General features: G+C 41.8%; 1 protein-coding gene across 9 annotated transcripts in view; it reads right to left on the bottom strand.

Annotated features, from left to right (window-relative positions):
* DOCK3 (dedicator of cytokinesis 3) overlaps positions 1-12,068 on the bottom strand; it is a 609,762-nt gene that overhangs the window by 370,047 nt on the left and 227,647 nt on the right. The window lies entirely within an intron of this gene.

Genomic DNA, 12,068 nt, shown 5'->3' with positions numbered 1-12,068 from the left:
GTTGTGCAACTAGTGGTGGAGGAAGTACTGCCAAGGTAGCCTGTCATGAAGCTGAAAAATTAAAGCCCTAGATGATTGGGCTCTAAATCCAAAGCCTCAAACTATCCTGAGCTACCCTACAAAAGCCTGGTTATTTGACAAAGCCAAAAGAGGAAGCAATGATGTAGATGTATGAGACTGGAAAGGCCTAACTATGTTAGAGGAAATAATCTTCTTTCCCATATGTAAACACAATATAAGTGAATTCCTTGAAAATCTCTGGCCAGTGTACATATTTCAAAAATCACCATAATGTATGAAATATTAGATAATTCTTTATTTCTTATTTACACTTCAAACCACAAGCTGTGTTGGTCACAGAATTTCCTATTGAAACAGTGCTATCCCCTCTGATTAAATTGTGATTCCCAAAGCCACAGTAAGGAAATATGACTTTAAACAGACCTACAATTAAAGATGATCAGAGTGTACGTAGGAGGTAGTTATGTTCAGCAGGCCTATTCCTTCATTTAAATGCAAGTGACCTAACGTCCTCAAAATATTCAACTAGCATCAAAATCGTAAGAAAACATGGAGTAACAATAACATTAAAACTGTACCAACACTAATTATTGTTGTTATGCAAATGTATCAGTGTTTTTTATTGTACAGTACATGGATTAGCAGCTGAATTAGAATTTCTCGCCACACAGGCAAAAACCTAGAAATTATGCCCGACAAACGGATATCTTGGGTCTCAAACAAAGAAATAATATCAATATGGCAGCATACCTTAAAGAGCCACATAGAGTGCACTGTGTGGAAAAGTCACAGACCATCATTCATGTGTCAGAAAGTTCAAATTCTGTGTTCTTGAGCTCTTGACCCATGCAGTAATATATTTACCCAATTCTACTATAAGAGAGGCTTGGTCACTGGGGAAGAATGGGGGGATATGTTGCTTAGTAGTAAATATATAAATATGCAAGTACAGTAAAAGCTTTGTTATCCTGCATGCTGGGGGAATGGGGAGTGCCAGTTAGTCAAAGGGAGAGAGTTTGGGTGTGGGAGGGGGCTTGGGTCAGGGGATTGGGACACGGCAGGGTTTCGGGGTGCCGAAACCTTGGGTATCTCCCTGGAAGTGGCGGCATGTCCCTGCTGCTCCTACGCGGCGGACACACGGCCCCCACAGCTCCCATTGGCCACAGTTCCCAGCCACTGGGATCTGCGGAGCCAGCACTCGGGGCGGGGGCAGTGTATGGAGTCCCCATGGTCGTTCCTCCACATAGGAGCAGCAGGGACATGTGGCTGCTTCCAGCGAACCACGCAGAGCCAGGTAGGAAGCCTGCTGGCCCTGTGCCAACTGGACTTTTAATTTGTATTGGGAGATATCAGAAATGCCGGTTTCTAGAGCTTTCTGGTTGGTAAAATGCTAAATAACACAGCTTTTACTGTAATTATAATTTAGAACATACAATGTTTCTGTCAAAAATAAAAGGCGATTGGGACATCATGAAATGATAGGATTTAAGTTTCAGAGTAGCAGCCGTGTTAGTCTGTATCCGTAAAAGAAAAGGAGTACTTGTGCCACCTTAGAGACTAACAAATTTATTTGAGCATAAGTTTTCATGAGTGATAGCTCACGTCATCGGATAAATACAGTGGAAAATACAGTGGGGAGATTTTATATACACAGAGAACATGAAACAATGGGTGTTACCGTACAGACTGTAACAAAAGTGATCAGGTTTCAGAGTAGCAGCTGTGTTAGTCTGTATTCGCAAAAAGAAAAGGAGTACTAGTGGCACCTATTGGTTAGTCTCTAAGGTGCCACTAGTACTCCTTTTCTAAAAGTGACTTAGGTAAGGTGAGCTGTTACCAGCAGGAGAGAAAAAGAACCTTCTGTAGTGATAATCAAGGTGGGCCATTTCCAGCAGTTGACAAAAACATGTGAGAAACAGTGGTGGGGCGGGGGCACGGGGAATAAACATGGGGAAACAGTTTTACTTTGTGTAATGACCCATCCACTCCCAGTCTTTATTCAACCCTAATGTAATGGTGTCCACTTTGCAAATTTAATTCCAGTTCAGCAGTCTCTCATTGGAGTCTGTTTTTGAAGTTTTTTTGTTGAAGAATTGCAACTTTTAGGTCTGTAATCGAGTGACCAGAGAGACTGAAGTGTTCTCTGACTGGTTTTTGAATGTTATAATTCCTGACATCTGATCTGTGTCCATTTATTCTTCTACATAGAGACTGTCCAATTTGGCCAATGTACATGGCAGAGGGGCATTGCTGGCACATGATGGCATACATCACACTGGTAGATGTGCAGGTGAACGAGCCTCTGATAGTGTGGCTGATGTTATTAGGCCCTATGATGGTGTCCCCTGAATAGATATGTGGACAGAGTTGGCAACGGACTTTGTTGCAAGGATAAGTTCGTGGGTTAGTGTGTTTGTTGTGTGGTTGCTGGTGAGTATTTGCTTCAGGTTGGGGGGATGTCTGTAAGCAAGGACTAGCCTGTCTCCCAAGATCTGTGAGAGTGATGGGTCATCCTTCAGGATAGGCTGTAGATCCTTGATGATGCATTGGAGAGGTTTTAGTTGGGGGCTGAAGGTGATGGCTAGCGGCATTCTGTTATTTTCCTTGTTGGGCCTGTCCTGTAGTAGGTGACTTCTGGGTACTCTTCTGGCTCTGTCAATCTGTTTCTTCACTTCAGCAGGTGGGTATTGTAGTTGTAAGAATGCTTGAGAGAGTTCTTGTAGGTGTTTGTCTCTGTCTGAGGGGTTGGAGCAAATGCGGTTGTATCGAAGAGCTTGGCTGTAGACATGTAGGATCGTGTGGTGTGGTCTGGATGAAAGCTGGACTCATGTAGGTAAGTATAGCGGTCAGTAGGTTTCTGGTATAGGGTGGTGTTTATTTGACCATCGCTTATTAGCACCGTAGTGTCCAGGAAGTGGATCTCTTGTGTGGACTGGTTCAGGCTGAGGTTGACGGTGGGATAGAAATTGTTGAAATCATGGTGGAATTCCTCAAGGGCTTCTTTCCCATGGGTCCAGATGATGAAGATGTCATCAATGTAGCGCAAGTAGAGTAGGGACATTAGGGGATGAGAGCTGTGGAAGCGTTGTTCTAAGTTAGCCATAAAAATGTTGGCATACTGTGGGGCTATGTGGGTACCCATAGCAGTGCTGCTGATTTGAAGGTATACGTTGTCCCCAGATGTGAAATAGTTATGAGTGAGGACAAAGTCACAAAGTTCAGCCACCAGGTTTGCAGTGACATTATCGGGGATACTGTTCCTGACGGCTCGTAGTCCATCTTTGTGTGGAATGTTGGTGTAGAGGGCTTCTACATCCATAGTGGCTAGGATGTTGTTTTCAGGAAGATCACCGATGGATTGTAGTTTCCTCAGGAAGTCAGTGGTGTCTCAAAGATAGCTAGGAGTGCTGGTAATGTAGGGCCTGAGGAGGGAGTCTACATAGCTAGACAATCCTGCTGTCAGGGTGCCAATGCCTGAGATGATGGGGCGTCCAGGATTCCAGGTTTATGGATCTTGGGTAGTAGACAGAATACCCCTGTCTACCTGAATACCTGCTCGGGGTTCTAGGGGTGTGTCTGTGCGGATTTGTTCTTGTGCTTTTTCAGGGCGTTTTCAGGATTTAAGTTGTTTCACAGATAAAGCGTACTATAGGAAAAAAGGCTTTACCTTTATCTGTCCTCTCTAGATCTGTATTTTAATGATGGCATTCTGTGATTTATTTAAAATAGTATTGTTACAATCCTATCATTTCAAAGCTAGCATATTTTTTTTCAATGTAAATTAAAAATGGCCCTGATACTTACAAGTTATTTCTAATTATTTGAGTATGCTTTTGCCCATATAGCTTTCATCAGTTCCCCCAAAGTAAGCTATTTGGGTAAAAACACATTTTCCCCAGTATAACAGTATCTTCAATAGGTCTTTTGGAAGGTCTTTAAAAAAAAAATCACATCCCTAACTGACATTATTATATTGGCAAAAGTTTCTAGTGTAGACCTGGCCTGCAAAACTGACATCCTGATCAATTACTGACCGAGCCTCTGAAACTACTGTAGATGATAATGTTGTGTAAATTCTGCTTCAAGTTATGTTCACTAAACTGCAAGGAGCTACCTTGCAGATACCATATTAGGAAAAGGAACTTTGCTAAGGGAAATCTTCTACATTGCCATATTTCTATTAGAATGAGCCTTCAACATTTTCTGTACTGGAACATGAGCCATCTTATCATAGCAAGCTTCATTTCACTGCGCTATCTGCTCAGATAGTTGTTGGATTTCCTCTTGGATTTTATCCTGTAAGCAACATAGAAGAGATGACAAAGCTTTTCATTTTCTCAATGTAAAGATGAAGAACTAATTTCATATCAAACTTCTGTTGAATTGTGCTAGAAGAGTCACATCCCAAGGGAAAAAACTGGAAGGAAGGGCAATAAGGTGAATTAGATGGAACCACTTTAGAAAGAATGTTAGGGTTAAGAACTTCTTTGCCCTTATGGAAAGCAGGGAAAAGAGAATAGGCTATCAGGGATTTTAGAGTAGTACAAGTTACTTTCAAGGAAGAGGAGTAGAATGAACATTTCCTGAACAGTTCAGGAGGAGGATCAAAAATTTAATGAGGTTCAGATTAATGCCCCAAGACCGATTAGAGAATTTCACCAGTGGATAAAGACAAAGGAGCCTTTCATGAAGTGTTTCATCTGAGGGTGAGCAAATGGAATTTTCTGTTCCGGTGACTCAGAAGGCAAAACACTCTTTAGAAAAATCTTAACAGATGTTACTCTACAGAAGTGAATGAGTGAAAAGTCCAAGAGGACTTCCAAAGTGATCATTTACAAGATTAAAGAATATTCTGTGCTTCCTCAGACGCAGAAGTGTCATTTGGTCACAGCATCCCAAGAGCCACAAAGATAAGTAAAGAAAGGCTGAATCTAAGCTGTTTGGCAAATGGGAAGAAAGAGGCTGTTCCAAGTGTGTGACATGGGCATTTCACTTAGGGCTTGATTCTGGCTTGCCTTTATGCAGGCACAGAGTGGAATAAAGGGTATGGCAGTAAGGAGCCCTGTCAAGGTTCCTTCCCACTCTGAACTCTAGAGTACAGATGTGGGAACCTGCATGAAAGACCCCCTAAGCTTATTCTTACCAGTTTAGGTTAAAACTTCCCCAAGGTACAAACTTTGCCTTGTCCTTGAACAGTATGCTGCCACCACCAAGTGATTTAAACAAAGAAGAGGGAAAGAGACCACTTGGAGACATCTTCCCCCAAAATATCCCCCCAAGCCCTTACAACCCCTTTCCTGGGGAGGCTTGAGAATAAACAAGTTAAGCACAGACCAGCTTGGGTTTCTTAGGACCCATTAAACTGGCCATCGGGAAGTTTCGACTTGAAATAAGACGAAGGTTTCTAACCATCAGAGGGGTGAAGTTCTGGAACAGCCTTCCAAGGGAAGCAGTGGGGGCAAAAGACCTATCTGGCTTCAAGATTAAACTCAATACATTTATGGAGGAGATGGGATAACATGATTTTGGCAATTAATTGATCTATAACTATTCATGGTAAATAGGCCCAATGGCCTGTGATGGGATGTTAGATGGGGTGGGATCTGAATTACTACAGAGAATTCTTTCCTGGGTATCTGGCTGCTGAATCTTGCCCACATGCTCAGGGTTCAGCTAATCGCCATATTTGGGGTCGAGAAGGAATTTTCCTCCAGGGCAGATTGGAAGAGGCCCTGGGCGTTTTTCACCTTCCTCTGTAGGATGGGGCATGGGTCACTTGCTGGAGGATTCTCTGCACCTTGAAGTCTTTAAACCATTATTTGAGGATTTCAATAGTTCAGACATAGGTGAGAGGTTTATTGCAGGAGTGGGTGGGTGAGATTCTGTGGCCTGCATTTTTCAGAGTAACAGCCGTGTTAGTCTGTATTCGCAAAAAGAAAAGGAGTACTTGTAGCACCTTAGAGACTAACCAATTTATTTGAGCATGAGCTTTCGTGAGCTACAGCTCACTTCATCAGATGTATACCGTGGAAACTGCAGCAGACTTTATATACACACAGAGATCATGAAACAATACCTCCTCCCACCCCACTGTCCTGCTGGTAATGGCCCACCTGATGATCACTTTAGATAAGCTATTACCAGCAGGACAGTGGGGTGGGAGGAGATATTGTTTCATGATCTCTGTGTGTATATAAAGTCTGCTGCAGTTTCCACGGTATACATCTGATGAAGTGAGCTGTAGCTCACGAAAGCTCATGCTCAAATAAATTGGTTAGTCTCTAAGGTGCTACAAGTACTCCTTTTCTTTTTGTGGCCTGCATTGTGCAGGAGGTCAGACTAGATGATCATAATGGTCCCTTCTGACCTTAATATCTATGAGTCTATGAGAATGGAAGATAATCTCACAGGCAGGCAGATTCAAAACATAGAGAATCCCTCTAGGCAAAACCTTAAGTTACAAAAAGACACTAAAACAGGAATACACATTCCTCCAGCACAGCGAATTTTACAAGCCAAAAAACAAAAAAAAATCTACGACATTTTCTATCTAGATTACTTTACAGGAGGTGGAAGGCTTGCATCCTTGATCTGTTGCTGGCAAAGGTATCACACAGACAGAAAAAACCCTTTGTCCCCCACTCCAGATTTGAAAGTATCTTGTCCCCTCATTGGTCATTTTGGGTCAGGTGCCAGTGAGGTTACCTTAGCTTCTTAACCCTTTACAGGTGAAAGGATTTTGCCTCTGGCCAGGAGGGATTTTATAGCACTGTATACAGAAAGGTGGTTACCCTTCCCTTTATATTTATGACACGCCCCCCAAATCACAGATAGGGTGAAACACTGGCTGTGATTTCTTCCTGGAGCTCTAGGAGGAAACAGAGTTAATAAGACACATGCATCTCTAAATATACTATTAACTGCATAAAGACTAACAATATTTTCCACATCTCAAGGACGATTTTAACCAGTTGATTCTGGGAAACTTTCACAGGAGAGTGCATCAGCCACTTCGTTAGAAGCTCCTGAAATGTGTTGTATGTCGAAATCAAAATCTTGGAGAGCTAAACTCCACCGAATAAGTTTTTTGTTATTTCCCGTGGCAGTATGAAGCCACTGTAGCGCAGCCTGGTCGGTTTGCAGGTGGAAATGCCGTCCCCAAATGTATGGGCATAGCTCTTCCAGAGCGTAGACAATGGCGTAACATTCCTTTTCACTGATTGACCAGTGGCTTTCCCTCTCAGACAGCTTCTTGCTGAGAAAGACGACAGAATGGAATTCTTGATTCGGTCCTTCCTGCATTAAGACTGCTCCCATACCACGCTCAGACGCATCTGTGGTTACTAGGAACGGTTTGTCAAAGTCTGGGGCCCTTAGCACGGGGTCAGACATGAGTGTCACTTTAAGCTGGTTGAAGGCCTTCTGACATTCTACATATCTTGTATATATGGCTTGGGCAGGAACTGGAAAGAATTGCACTTGCTACATGTGGGGAAATGCAAGGGGTTCTTATTACAAATTTTTCAACTTAGCATAAGTTGGAAGCCTGGAAGCCTGGGAAAATTTCACTTTTCAGGTTGTTGGGGTTTTTTTTACCCTTTTTCACCACCATTTTTCTTAAAAATAAAATTAAACAAAACACCCCACATGTTAGTAAATAAAATGCAAAAACCCAAGTTAACACAATGTTAAAGGTTGCACTGTTAAACCCTCAATTAGTAGGAAATGTCAATGCTAAGGCTGAATGTGCAATCCTAACTTGACTCCCATGTGTGTATGCATTACGATACAGGGCCAGACTACACTTTCAGTCACATCCAGGTATATCCAAAGACACTTCAATGACTTGTAACAACACCTTTCACTGGGTTGCCTGCAGGAATTGAAACTAGGACCTCTGGATCTCAAAGCATAACCTCTGCTGCTTTGAGTAATTAACCAAACCCACTGGCCCACACCAAGTAACACTCATACCTTTATAAGCGATCTAGCTCCGGCAAGGGTGGGGGGCGGAACCACACGACAAAGAGCTACACTGTTTTACCATGGGTTATATGCTCCCTATAGCTGAGGAAACTCATTGCACGCTTATTCCAGATATATTCTGATGTGACAGCAGAATTGGGCCCACTATCATAAACAGCATGATCACATGTTATTTCTCAAATAATACAACACAGCATCATACATTGTTTTTCCTACAACCTTAGATACGTTTAAGATATTTTACAGTGTTTACTATTCAGAGTATGCCAGAGAAACAAAGCTTATTAAAATCCTTTATATGATAAATATACAGTAAAACTATGCTTAGATAATGAACATGTTTTAGCATACTCTAGGGTTCTGAATGAAATTACCACATTAACCCTTTCCATAATGGCAATATTATCTATGATATTTCATTAATATGTATTACTGTAAAATACTATTGCTGTTCAGTACATTACTTAGCAACTAGAAATACAAACAGGCTAAGATTTTTTAAAGTGGCTACCTAAATTTAGGCACCAAGGTTGAGATTTTTAAAAGCCAACCATGCAACTCCCATTAATTTCAATCTGGCCATTTATATGGGTGCCTAATATGGATGCACAATCCCAATTTAAGAATATTTCTGAAAACCTTGGCCACATATTTTTGTCATTTTATGGAAAAAAATCAGTTTTTATTTTATACTTGTATTTGTTTGAAATATATTTCAATGGTACAGAAATATTTCAGATCAATGTATAGAAATATAAATTTTGTACATAATCTCACTCATTAAACAAACTTTTGAATAATATTTAAAATAGTATACTGCCGATAACTTCCAAAAAATTGGAACTTCATTATGGCATTAGGAAGACAGGCCACATGAAAAGTGCTAACTTGCCATTTTAAAAATAGTTGAATTTTCCTAGAACAATTCAGCAGTTTGCCCAGATCTATCTTGAACCAACGATATTTAGCATTATTTCTGAATACAATTCTAGAAGAATCAAAAGTAGGACTCCAACTGAATGTCCTACATGTGTCCAAGTATTTAAGGAATCTCAGAACAATGGGTAATAGTACAGATCAGACAGTGGTAAAATGAATTTGGTATGAGGTTTTTTTCTATGTAACATATTACAGATTAGGCATGTCACAGAGTAAATTATCTGATATGAAGTAACAAGTAAAATATTCATGCATAATATATTAGAAGACATCCCAAAGAAATTCCTAATTTAACTCCTTCACCGATCCACGGGCTGTTTATAGGCCTATTTTATATCTACGAGGATTACAGACATATGCCCAAGACAAAATATCTGGAGACAAGAGTCCCAAATGGGGTTGCAGGGTTTCTACCAATCCCATCATTTTGAACCACTGTTTCAATCCTGAACCCCTCTACTTTCTATAAAAAGTCCCTAACTCAACACAAGGAGATTCTCTAAATACAACATTCTCAAACCTTAAGAACATTATTTATCTCTGCAGTTCTCCCAGACTCAGTTAGACAGTCCAGGGGGTAAAATCCCATAGTTAAAGAAAAACCTGAGCACTGTGGACTATCCCCAAATGGACATTTTAATTAGAAGACATTTTTAGAAGATTTTCATATTGGCATAGCCTCCCACCTCAGTGAAAGACATTAACAGGAATAACATTTATAATGTTTTTTAGCAGCCCATTTTGATTTTTCACTTTCCCTAGAGACAGATGTTCTGCAGAGACTCCATTCATACTGTGATGAAAATCAAACTGTTTCAAATTACTGATATTGAAACTGTCATGATGTACAACAAATGACACCTTTTTAAATAGGAATTGTTTCTATCTACCACAATTCATTCTCATAAAGTGCTAAACTGCAGAAGAAACTTTGATGTTTACCTCCATCCCTTTTGGGCACGCAAACATGTTTATTTAAATCAGCAGGAGAAGTGAGTCATCCTACTGCTAAATAATTCAAAGATTTGCAAATGCTGATTCTTTGAAAACCAAGCAAGTGTGTTTAAAAGTCTCCTTCCTTTGAGACCACCACAGCTTCTTCACTTGACTTCTGTCTATCTCAATACCTTAATTACTCATACTAGGACAACAAACATTTTATTCAATTGCTGTCATGTTTCCAGCATTGTGACAGGGTGTACCTACCCTGCACTGGTCCCACAGGAGTTAACAGCACTGTGTGGGCTGAAGAGGCCATGCCCCCTCATACCTACTGGGCATGCTCAGAACCAGAGTATAAAAGAGAGTGGCTCAGCTCAATCTGGGCTGATCATGGAAGAGACCAGAGGTGTGTTGCAGGCTCCTACCAGGAAGCTGCCAGAGCCCCTGGCCACAGAGGCCAGCCATGCTGAGACCCCAGTGAATACCCAGCCAACCCCAACAGAGAAGAAATCACTGAGGCTGTGAGATTGCTCTCACTGGAAGTAAGAGTAGGAAGCGACCCAGAAAACGGGACTGTAGCAATAGGAGACCAAGACTGATCACAGAAATACTGGTTCCTGAGGGTCCTGGCTCAGGACCTGGTGGAGAAGGGTGGGCCTGGGCCCCCCTTACCCCGAGTGCACACGCCACGAGTTGTAATCACCGGCTGAAGGGGTGGGTTTTACTGTCAAAGGACAGTTTTGTTGACTCTGGCCATTGGACCACATTGCCTGAAGAGAAGGGTGGCGGCTTTGATTCTAGCCGTTGGGCCACACTGCCCTGTGCAGAAAGGCAGCTCTATTGACTCTATGGGCCATGCTGCCCTAAAGAAAAGGGCTACTACACAGACTCTGGCCATTGGGCCCTGCTACCATGAAGAGAAGGGTGGCCATATAGACTCTGAAAAATTGGGCTACGCTGCCCTGAGCAGAAGGGCAGCCCTATTGACTCTGGCCATTGTTTCTGTTCTGTGATTAATTAGATTTATGATTCTATAGATGTTATCAATTATGTCAGTGTGACGGGTTCCCGCCGGGGTGCAACCTGGAACTGGGGTACCACTGAGCCTTCTGACCCACCAGCCTGGGCTCCCTCTCACACCATGCTGCTTTGACAAGCTGAAAAGCCCTCCAAGCTTGCACTTTCACCAGCATTCACACAGGTAGAAACACACCCAACTGCAGTTACATGCAGGCTCACTAACCACCAGCCTCCCAGCCTAGGACCCCAGAGCAGTACTGTCCTGCCCTGGCCAAATCTGGCCAGTATATGGGTTTAACACCCAGTCTGCCTCTCCCTCAATGTGAAAAGGATCATGCACACTTGTGATAACCAAGCTGAGATTTTCCCCAGACACCTTAGTCAAATGCACACTGGTTTGGATTAAAACATAAAATAAGTTTAACAACTACAAAAATATAGATTTTAAAGTGATTATAAGTAACAGTGAACAGATCAAAGCAGATTACCTAATAAATAAACAAAACAGCAAACTGAGCTTAACATACTAGATAGGAAGGATATAAATTAGCAAATTCTCACCCTGACTGATAAACAGGTTGGCAGATTCTTAAGGCACAAGCTGCCTTTTCTTTGCAGCTTGGGTTTCCCAGGTTTTCATACACAAGCTAGAAATCCCTTTAGCCTGGGGTCATCACTTCCCTCAGTTCAGTCTCTGTTCCTCAGGTGTTTCCAGGTGGGTTGTTGTAGGGAGAGTGAGGTACTATCATGTCATTTCCCCCTTTTATATCCTCTTCCCACTTGCTGGAAATCTTTTTTGCTGTGACCTGGCTCAAACAGTTCCCATTGTGTAGTGCTATCTCTGAGAGGTTTCTGTTGCACACAGTTCCTAAGGTAACCCTTGTGCTTGTGTGCATTTCCTCAATAAGCCATTAACGTTGTTTGGCCTTTTTACTGTTGTACCCGAAAGGCTGCTTGTGGGTGTTTTCAACCTCCCAACACGTTTCAATAATACATACACAGCCAAACTTCATAACTTCACATATGACGATAGCACATAAAATCCAACAAGATATTAATGTCTAGAATACTAAGACTTTTAGAATGATACCCCGCAAGGCATACTTTGTGAAAAACATATCCTGATTACATGACAGTGGTGAATATTGGGGTGCCAGGGT

Source organism: Caretta caretta, chromosome 7 (assembly GCF_965140235.1).
Source record: "Caretta caretta isolate rCarCar2 chromosome 7, rCarCar1.hap1, whole genome shotgun sequence".
NCBI classification, from domain to species: domain Eukaryota; kingdom Metazoa; phylum Chordata; order Testudines; family Cheloniidae; genus Caretta; species Caretta caretta.
Note: the sequence above shows the minus strand (reverse complement) of the source record. Positions and strands in the feature narration are given on the sequence as shown.